Source organism: Erythrolamprus reginae, chromosome 2, assembly GCF_031021105.1.
Source record: "Erythrolamprus reginae isolate rEryReg1 chromosome 2, rEryReg1.hap1, whole genome shotgun sequence".
In the NCBI taxonomy this organism is placed as follows: domain Eukaryota; kingdom Metazoa; phylum Chordata; class Lepidosauria; order Squamata; family Dipsadidae; genus Erythrolamprus; species Erythrolamprus reginae.
The window spans coordinates 308,811,714-308,822,695 of record NC_091951.1 but is presented as its reverse complement, the minus strand read 5'-3'; positions in this window follow the sequence as shown (position 1 = coordinate 308,822,695).

Sequence of the window (10,982 nt, the reverse complement as noted above, 5' to 3'; positions counted from 1 at the left end):
TGAGGACCACACCTAACCCCCTGGTGTTCCTCATTCAATGCTGATAATATCTATTCAGTTGATTTCTCCTTTGATCTATGCGTCTCTGTCGCATACTAATGATAGCTTGTGCTTCGTCATGCAATGACTCCAGGGACTCCAGAGAATCCAAGCTACTTTCTTGAGAGAGCCCTTCCCCAGGGCTCCCAGGCCTTTCTTCCTCATCACTTTCCTGACTGCTATCTCCCTGTCTGGCTGCCAAGAACTCTCCTCTCCGCTCTCAGCCTCCCCCGGGCATGGAGCCAGCAGAGACGCAGCTGGTCTTTGATCTAGCTCAGGCTGAACCACAACACTTCTCTACCCCTAAAATTAAGGTCACCACCTGTCTATCTCTGTCTTTATTAAAAGCCAGTGTGATACAGTTGTGGATCATCTGCCTGTTCCTCAAAGCTGAGGAATTCTGGGAGTTGAAGTCCGCCAGTCTTAAGGTTGCTAAGGCTGAAGACCCCTGTCTTGGACAGAATGATTTAGGACTGGGGGCAAACATTAAATCCAGTATAGATTTGGTGTACATTTGAAATAATCTTCTCTAATTTCCCAATTATATAGACCTTGTAAGTTCTTATTGAAGGAGGAAATCATTTCAGATTTAATTTGGTAAAAGTAAAAGGACATAGCAAGGTTCAGAACTCCTTGGTGGCTGGACTCAGAATGCTAGAAGACTAACAGATATTTACTTCTGTTATGGCTTCTATTTTTCATAATAGTAAGATGTTCTTGAGGTTCTGCCTCATATGAAAACGGCTGCCCTTGTTCTTTCTAACTATGCTCCCATTGTGAGTAAATTGGATTTCTCATACATTAATACACATTTTAATTAAAAGTGTTGCTTGAAAATTTTTGTCTTCATTGGACCCAACCTAAATTAGTCTCATTTCATTCCCATTGAAATCAGTGGGATTTGTTGAAAAGCTACTTCATGGGGGTGCAGCTATTAGCAGGCCAGATGAAAAATAGGGTCACGTGCTTTAAATCATACTCTCTCCAACAACAAAGATGGTCACTTGTGTCCATCTCTGCCTGATCTACCTCATAAGTGCACTAGCCTGCCTTTCGTCCCCTGTCCAATTGTCTCTCCTTATCTCATATATCATATATCTTTTCTTCCTTTCATATATCTTCTCTATTTTTATATCTTTTCTTTATATATAATATTTCATGTCTATTCTCTTCAATGTGCATTGTGTATTGGACAAAATAAATAAATAAATAAATAAAATAAATAAATTGTAATGATGATAAATTGGGGAGAAAGAGTCTTATGCATGCTCCTTATATTACATCATTACATATTCTATACAAGTTTAGGTAATTTAAATGCAGAGGTAATCTACATGTAATTTATAACCTGTTATTTTAAAGGTTTATTAGAACACAGAATAAGGGTTCTAAGGGAACTTGGATGTCTTCTAGTCCAACTCTCTCTTCAAGCCGAAGATCCTACCATTTCAGAAAGGTGACTGTCCAGTTTCTTCTTTAGTATAGTAAGTTTTGTGGAGTGAATGGTGATGAATGTACATTGGAGCTTTTTAAGTTTTTTGGTCATATTAATGTATTTACTTTGTTCTTCTGATATGTTATGAGCCGCCCCGAGTCCTCAGAGAGGGGCAGCATACAAATCCAATAAATCAATAAATCAATAAATCAATAAATCAATAAATGCCTCCAATGACGGAGCACTCACAACCTCTGAAGGCAAGCCATTCCACTGGTTAATTGTTCTCACTGTTGGGAATGTTCTTTGTTCTAGGTCAGATCTCTCTTTGAATAGTTTCCATCCATTCTTTCTTCTTTGGTCTTCCTTGTGCTTTGGAAAACAGGTCGACCCCCTTCTTCTTTGTGGCAGCCCTTCAAATATTGAAACATTGCTACCACGTCTCCCCTGATCCTTCTCTTTACTAGACTAGATTATAAGTAGATACCAATACTTTTTGTTTGAAAATTAGATGAGCAGATATAGCTTAATGGATAGTGAAGCACTGGCTTTTCATTGATGCACTTTGTAATTTTCCTTCCTTAGTTCCCTCTATTCACATATTAACATCTGATTAATATACACAGCCTTTTAAATACAGTATTGTTTGTTTGCAGCAATAGCCTTAGTTTACCTGTTTCCAACCAAAAAGTTACCTCCTATTCACAAAACTCTTTGGGACCCACCCAGTCCTCATTCTCAAAGATCTTTCACATAAATTCCAATAATGCTTAAAATGCATTATGCCAGTGATGGCGAACCTATGGCATGGGTGCCCCAGGTGGCATGCGGAGCCATATCTGCTGGCACACGAGACGTTGCCCTGGCTCAGCTCCAATGTACATGTGTGTGCCAGTTAATTTTGGCTAACACAGAGGCTCTTGGAGGATGTTTTTGGCTTCCAGAGAGCCTCTTGGGAGATGGGGCAGGATGTTACTACCCTCCCCCAACTCCAGTGAAGCTTTTGGAGCCTGGGGAGGGCAAAACACAAGCCTACTGGGTCCACCAGCAGTTGGAAAACAGGTCATTTCCAACCTCCAGAGGGCTTCTGGGGGTCCCTCCCCAGGCATTGAATTATGGGTGTGGGCGTACATGCACGCTCTTTCGGCACCCAAGGAAAAAAAGGTTCATCATCACTGCATAGAAACATAGAAGACTGACATCAGAAAAAGACCTCATGATCCATCTAGTCTGCCCTTATACTATTTTTTGTATTTTATTTTAGGATGGATATATGTTTATCCCAGGCATGTTTGAATTCAGTTACTGTGGATTTACCAACCATGTCTGCTGGAAGTTTGTTCCAAGGATCTACTACTCTTTCAGTAAAATAATATTTTCTCATGTTGCTTTTGATCTTTCCCCCAACTAACTTCAGATTGTGTCCCCCTTGTTCTTGTGTTCACTTTCCTATTAAAAACACTTCCCTCCTGTACCTTATTTACCCTTTAACATATTTAAATGTTTCGATCATGTCCCCCCTTTTCCTTCAGTCCTCCAGACTATACAGATTGAGTTCATTAAGTCTTTCCTGATACGTTTTATGCTTAAGACCTTCCACCATTCTTGTAGCCCGTCTTTGGACCCGTTCAATTTTGTCAATATTTTTTTGTAGGTGAGGTCTCCAGAACTGAACACAGTATTCCAAATGTGGTCTCACCAGCGCTCTATATAGCGGGATCACAATCTCCCTCTTCCTGCTTGTTATACCTCTAGCTATGCAGCCAAGCATCCTACCTAGCATTATGCCCATCTCTCATATATACAGTACATGTCATGCTTCTCAAGGTTTTTCCAAGTCAGGTTTAACAAAGGCACATCCCTCAAGGCATATAACCTCTAATTAGTAGTCTGTACATTGATAGTTCAACAACTTTGGAGCACACAGTTTACAAGGGTAATTAGAATACAATAATACTGTTGTAAGTATTTTCTAAGTGTTTGGTGAACTGCCTGGTAATCTTCAAATCTTCCCTTGCTTCATTTGGAAGTCAGATCACTGTAGTGTTAAGTGCTCTGTTAGGCATACAGTATATGCTCATTGTGCAGTGCCAAATAAGCTTTCATCTGGATTACGGCATCTAAATAAAACTGAAATGCAAACAATAATCAAAAAGAATATGACTAATGAATCAAGAGTGCTCCATTTAGAAATATGAACGACATATTTTAGAAGACAATGACATGAACGAAATAAAGTACAGACTCTGTGCCATTTTGGAGGCTTGGATTTTCAAACATGTAAGTGACAGGATAATTGGACCCTAGGACTTTGAGGCTAAAGAAGAATCCAGCAACGAGAACAACGGGCAATAACTGTAAACAGTTTGCTTTGAGCCTGTAATGACACATTCCTTATAAAAGTGCCAACTTCCATGAATAAATAGATACCCTCATGACCAAGACGGAATGGCAGAGGCAAATCATGAGAGTGATATTGCTGAAGCCAACAAGACAATGTACATACATTAGCATCAGAATTGTTTTTAAAAATAAGAAAAGGATGGGAAATATATTCACATCTGTAGTGTAATAAAATGAGAGCAGTAGAACATGAAATCAGAGTAAGGATAGTAAAGAAATTGGAGACAAAGATAAGTGGACCAAATTTTAATGGGAAGTAAGCCCATTAAACTCAACCGGACTCCTTACCAGATAAATATAAATTGATTTACTGTGCTAACTGGTGTATTTTCTCTGCATGAAAATAATTAATACTTTTAAGAAATTGCCCTTAAAACAGGTGTAATCAGTGGTAGCATAAATGATTTTTTTTTAAAAAAAATAACATTCTTTAACCATTCTTTTATCAGGAATTTCCTCTGCATTCTTTCACTTATTCATTTTGTGACAAGGATCTACTTGGTTTTTTTTTATCTCAGAAAAATTATTGTATAATAAATATTGCTAATATGTACCTTCCAGATTTAGTCTGATTCTGATTTTGTGAGATAAACCAAAACCTTTAACCCTGCGGGGGATATTTTTGAAAATATGCAAAATTACATGGTGTTTGGAGATTACTGAAAATTAAACACTTCCTTATTCCATTAACTTATTTTATGTGATTTGACCATCATTCTTATATAAAACCATGGTTGTCTCCCAAGATGGAGATCCTGTTTCACAAATGGTTGTACAAAAGCTCATATCCTTTTGTGTAATTGATTAGATTTCACAGTGGCCTCTATGACCTTGCTTATTCAAAACTATCTTACACTAGCAGAGAAATATATATGACTTGTTTTCATGCACCCATAGAATAGCACATGAGGAAAAATCCTTTAATGTTAGGAAGCCATATTTTGTATGTGAAAAATAATACTGAATTTTGTTCCTTTTGGTCACTTAGCTCTGCTGTTGAGCCAAGTAAACAGACATGACACATCTGAATTAATTACATTCAAAAATAATATTGCAGAAATCCTGGTCTTAAGAACAAATAAGAAGGAACACTATTATTTCTCTATTTTTCCATAATTTCACAAAGTTGCTTTGACCTTCCCTAGTTCTGGCACTTAGATCATCCTACTTTAATAAAAGAGGTGAGAGAATGTAATAAAATCTAACACAAGATTAGCAAGAACTAAGAACAGTATATGATACAAGCTACAATTATTTCTTCCAGGAATCAAACCTAGCAAACTACAGGATTCTGGTTTAAAAAAACCTGAAATGGTCCAATTGTGTTAAGACTTTAGACCTTCTCTTACTCAGCTATAACTATTAAAAGTTTCTCTTTTTTTCTTTTGGAAATATATTTTTAAAGGTCATACAAAATATTAATCAAGTTATTCTTTAAATGAAGATTATAAACTTGCTCTGAAGAATAGAAATACAGTATAACCAATGGATGCATGGTGGGGTAACATAGTTTTAAAACAACCCTCTTAAATAAGAATTATCTATCATATTGTGCATTAAATAATTATATGTATAATGATTGAAAATAGCTGTGGGTTTTGATTCAAGTTTCTGCTACAACTTGTCACCCAGAACCTATTTCCCTTGTTTAAAATGCTAAAATGCTATGAATAAAAAGATTATTTTTTCCTTAAGGATTTAAACAGTGTGAAGTCTAAAAGGACATTTTGCTACAAAAGTTTTTCTATTTAAATTTAACTGTAAAATTTTCTACTCTTGAGATTTGAATTGCTACCACGTGTCACAATAGCTGTAATCTTTAAAAATAACATCAGGCATGAAGTGAAATTAATATTAAGGCAGAGGATTCTAAGAAATTTCCAAATACCAATTCCATTTCTGCTGCAACTAAAAAACAAATGCATCAGAGTTTATTCTTAAAAAGTTATTTTGATTTTCATTTAAATAAGAGTAGTGCTAAGTTCACATATACCTTTAAGTGTGCAAAAGATTTGGACTTGAGCATTTTCAGTATTTTTCCAACTAATTTTTATTAATTCACAAAAAGTTCTATGATGACAGGTGTTGTCATCTGTAATATGTTTAATTACAAGAGTGTAAATGTAAGATGGCCAATGAGCTACTAATTACAATAAAATAATTTAAGCATATTCTTCCATTGTCATAATTCATCCATCAACAAAATAAAAGGATATGAATAGCAATCATATAAAGAAATTGATTACAAAATGATAGAATTAATGCAAACTTTTAAATAGACAGTAATTTCTTAAACCCTGAGACATTGCTGTGATTAGATTTGAATTAGACTTTGAAGCCTTTTGGCAAGCACTTCAGATGAAACTGGGATAATTCCATTTTTCTAGATCATCATCAAGGGCAGCCCCATATAGTCGGTATAAGAGTCGGTGTTAGTGGGGGGTCAGAGGTCGGCTCCGAGGTCGCTCCCTTGTGGGGTACCTCAGGGGTCGGTCCTCTCCCCCCTGCTATTCAACATCTACATGAAACCGCTGGGTGAGATCATCCAAGGACATGGGGTGAGGTATCATCACTATGCCGATGATACCCAGCTTTACATCTCCACCCCATGCCCAGTCAACGAAGCGGTGGAAGTGATGTGCCGGTGCCTGGAGGCTGTTGGGGCCTGGATGGGTGTCAACAGACTCAAACTCAACCCGGATAAGACGGAGTGGCTGTGGGTTCTGCCTCCCAAGGACAATCCCATCTGTCGGTCCATCACCCTGGGGGGGAAATCATTGCCCCCCTCAGAGAGGGTCCACAACTTGGGCGTCCTCCTCGATCCACAGCTCACATTAGAAAACCATCTCTCAGCTGTGGCGAGGGGGGCGTTTGCCCAGGTTCGCCTGGTGCACCAGTTGCGGCCCTATCTGGACCGGGACTCATTGCTCACAGTCACTCATGCCCTCATCACCTCGAGGTTCGACTACTGTAATGCTCTCTACATGGGGCTACCTCTGAAAAGTGTTCGGAAACTTCAGATCGTGCAGAATGCAGCTGCGAGAGCAGTCATGGGCTTACCTAGGTATGCCCATGTTTCACCATCACTCCGCAGTCTGCATTGGCTGCCGATCAGTTTCCGGTCACAATTCAAAGTGTTGGTTATGACCTTTAAAGCCCTTCATGGCATTGGACCAGAATATCTCCGAGACCGCCTCCTGCCGCACCAATCCCAGCGACCGATTAGGTCCCACAGAGTGGGCCTTCTCCGGGTCCCGTCAACTAAACAATGTCGGTTGGCGGGCCCCAGGGGAAGAGCCTTCTCTGTGGCGGCACCGGCCCTCTGGAACCAACTCCCCCCGGAGATTAGAACTGCCCCTACTCTTCCTGCCTTCCGTAAACTCCTTAAAACCCACCTTTGCCGTCAGGCATGGGGGAACTGAAACATCTCCCCCTGGGCATGTTTAATTTATATATGGTATGCTTGTGTGTACGTCTGTTAGTATATGGGGCCTTTTTTAAATCTTTAAATATTTTAAATTTGTCAGATTATTTATGATTTGTTTCCACGTGTTGTGAGCCGCCCCGAGTCTTCGGAGAGGGGCGGCATACAAATCTAAGTAATAAATAAATAAATAAATAAATAAATATAAAGTATATTATTGAGGCTTAATAGAGTTAATATAGCCATGGATCATTTAATAATGGATTCTTGATTTTTGTTTTAAAACAAAAGCACAACTGCCATACAGTTGACCAATGATTCCCTATGCAAGGTCTTCACTTGTTCTAGTAGAGTCATAAGTCCTGAAAAATCTCTAAAATTGTGGATCTTCCTGCTCAGATGAAGTGTTACCCATTCCAAACTAGGACTTAGGGACCTAGAAATTGACAGATTGTTTACTTACATATTTGTGTTTGTATTTGTTTGTCCCAACTAGGATACCATAGCTTCTAGATACCAAGTAAAAACCTCCCTAACTTAGGGTGGTGATATCTATTTGAGTATCTTCAGCATATTAAGAATAACTCACCCCAAATCAATGGATGACATTTCCTAGCAATTTCATGTAAACATTAAATGCTATGGTTGTGTTAAGGAGTGTGCAGAACCCTTGAGTTTTCAAGGACATGCACAGAAGAAAAATATGCGATTCCAGCAGATATCCAGGAGATATGAGTAATTATTCAGTCATACAAGACAGATACATTAGAGTGTATAAAATAGTGTTTACTTTAGAAATAGCACAGTCAAGTTAAACAGTCAATATCTCTCAATACAATAATACAAGCCTGTCGGTGGCTTACATATCAGACATACATTACATCTTATAAATACAATAAAACTATCATCAAACACACAGATCTTACTACATCAGTCACAGTGAATCAGCAGAAATGAACAAAGGGAGCAGAGAGAACAATCATGCTTCTGACTCTCTCTTAGGGCAATTTGCAACACTATCTCTTAAAGGCATCGTACTTTGATACAAACAAACCCACTTATTGTTAGCTTGTTTATATATTGTAAATCCAACTGTTTTGTACATAGTACTAACAGGTTGCCTTATCCCATTCATTTTAATCAGATTTAAATGGATTTACTTTAGCCAATTAACTATAATTAACATTGTCACTGTACCTCTATCATTCAAAAATTGAAAATGTTTATCTTGTGCATTTATAACATTTCTATTCCCAAAACAAAGGTCACTGCTTAAAATGTTCTTTCCCTTGTCCCCATACCAGTGTAGGTGAATTATATCTCCAAGCTGTTGTGTGGGAGTTTGATCACATGAAGTATTTTTAATCCCATCTCAGAAATCATATTCATCAGCAAATATTTTTCATTCAAAATAACCCAGCAGGTAATGGAAATTAGTGTTCTCATTGCAATGTCACATTCATCTGTGCTAAATGTGAACTGTATTTCTTCCCTCCCCTGAGCTGTGTGCTGTGTAGTCTATAGCAGTGATTTTCAACCTTTCTTGAGCCGCGGCACATTTTTTACATTTACGAAACCCTGGGGCACATTGAGCGGGGGGGGGGGGGCTGCTAAAAAAATTTGGACAAAAAAAATCTCTATCTCTCTCTCTTCCTCCCTTTCGCTCTATTTCTCTCTCCCTCCCTCTTTCTCCATCTTTCCTTCTCTCTCCATCCCTCTTTCTTTCTCTTCCTTCCTTCCTCTTTTTTGCTCTCTCTCCCTCCCTACCTCCCTCTATGTCTTTCTCTCTCTCTCTTGCTTTCTCTCTCTCTTTCTCTCTCTCTTTCTTGCTTTCTTTTTCTTGTTCTCTTTCTCTCTCTCTTGCTTTCTCTCTCTCTTGTTCTCTTTCTGGCTCACTCTTTCTTTCTATCTCTTTCTTTCTTTCTCTCTTTCTTTCTTTCTCTCTCTCTCTTGCTTTCTTTCTCTGTTTCTCTCTCTCTCTTACTTTCTTTCTCTCTCTGAGCTTCGCGGCACACTTGACCATGTCTCGCGGCACACTGGTTGAAAAACACTGGTCTATAGGACAAATATGCTAAATAAAAGGCTTTGCAAAGGTCTAGAATAAGTAGTTATAGAACAGAACAACAGGAGAAAGGATGAGGGGAGAGAAAGCTAAAAGTCATAGTCACAACATAATAATGTGTATGAATATTGCAATTATATACCTTAGATAATTGTTTATATGTGGTGTAAGAGATAAAAATTACTTTTGAATATATGTTAGGACTTTAGTAATGTAATGAATGTAAAAAATTAGAGAATATCAGAGAAAATATATACATACAAATGTGATTACTAATGAAAAGCTAGAGAAAGGTTATGATTTATATATTGGAATATTGAATAATGAAAAAAGGAAAGATCATATTTTTGATATTGGAATGATAAGGGAAAGAGGAAAAACTAGAACTGAAATGGAAGTAGAAATATGAAGGGGAAAATAGTAAAAACAGATATGATGATGGTATGAAGTATGATAGAATTATGAGAAGGTTTAGAGTTGAAAGATGACAGTAGAAACTATATGTAAATTAAAAATGAAAATGGATTGTAATTATTAAGAATAATATTGTTATGATTATTTATATTGGAATGTATGAAACCTAGGAATCAAAGAATTCATGAAATGAGATTTTTAAAAGAAAAAAGAAAAAACTTATAAAACAAAATAAATAAATAAAAGTCTTTGCAAAGTGAAAAGGAAAAAATGAGTTATTTTTTTTTTAAAAAAGAACAAGAAAATGGAAATTACAGCAGGATATTGTAAATTGTAAATTAGAAATCCCAAGTTTTCCAAAAGTTGGAAACTGATTTTTTAAATAATGGAAACAGAAAATTACTAAATATAAAGTGGTGGGGAATCCTGAGTATATTTAGAAACATAGAAACATAGAAGTCTGATGGCAGAAAAAGACCTCCTAGTCCATCTAGTCTGCCCTTATACTATTTTCTGTATTTTATCTTAGGATGGATATGTGTTTATCCCAGGCATGTTTAAATTCAGTTACTGTGGATTTATCTACCACGTCTGCTGGAAGTTTGTTCCAAGGATCTACTATTCTTTCAGTAAAATAATATTTTCTCATGTTGCTTTTGATCTTTCCCCCAACTAACATTCATTAATAAATGATATTTAATGTTTATCCTGACTTCATCTCCATCTTTCTCCCAATTTCTCTGAGTATTTCTTCAAACATGTCATTAAAAGGCTAAGTGTTGTCCCTGACATGAACATGTTTCATACATACCCTGATGCATAATTTAAAGGAAAAGAGGATGACATTCCGTTATTCCATAAAAACCAAATAACCTCTGGGTACTTAACTTTCTACAGTAGTGGAATCATGAAGCAGAAAGATCCATCCAATTAAAACCTAAAAGAAAAGAAAACAAAAATCATATGGAATTGTGTTGTATTGCTTTTTTTAAAGAAAATAAGCTACTTTGGGGAATTGAAATAGTAAAGGCAGTAAATCACAGTAAAAAGATGTAAAGGATTAATTTCATCTCTGAATCTTAAAATATATAGTAGCAGGAGTCACTGCTACTCAGACACAGCTAATTAGAGGTACTGTATATATGTTTCCTAGCAACAGAAGGGAATACATAAAGTTTGTTTTGATACATAGAGTTTGTTTAGAA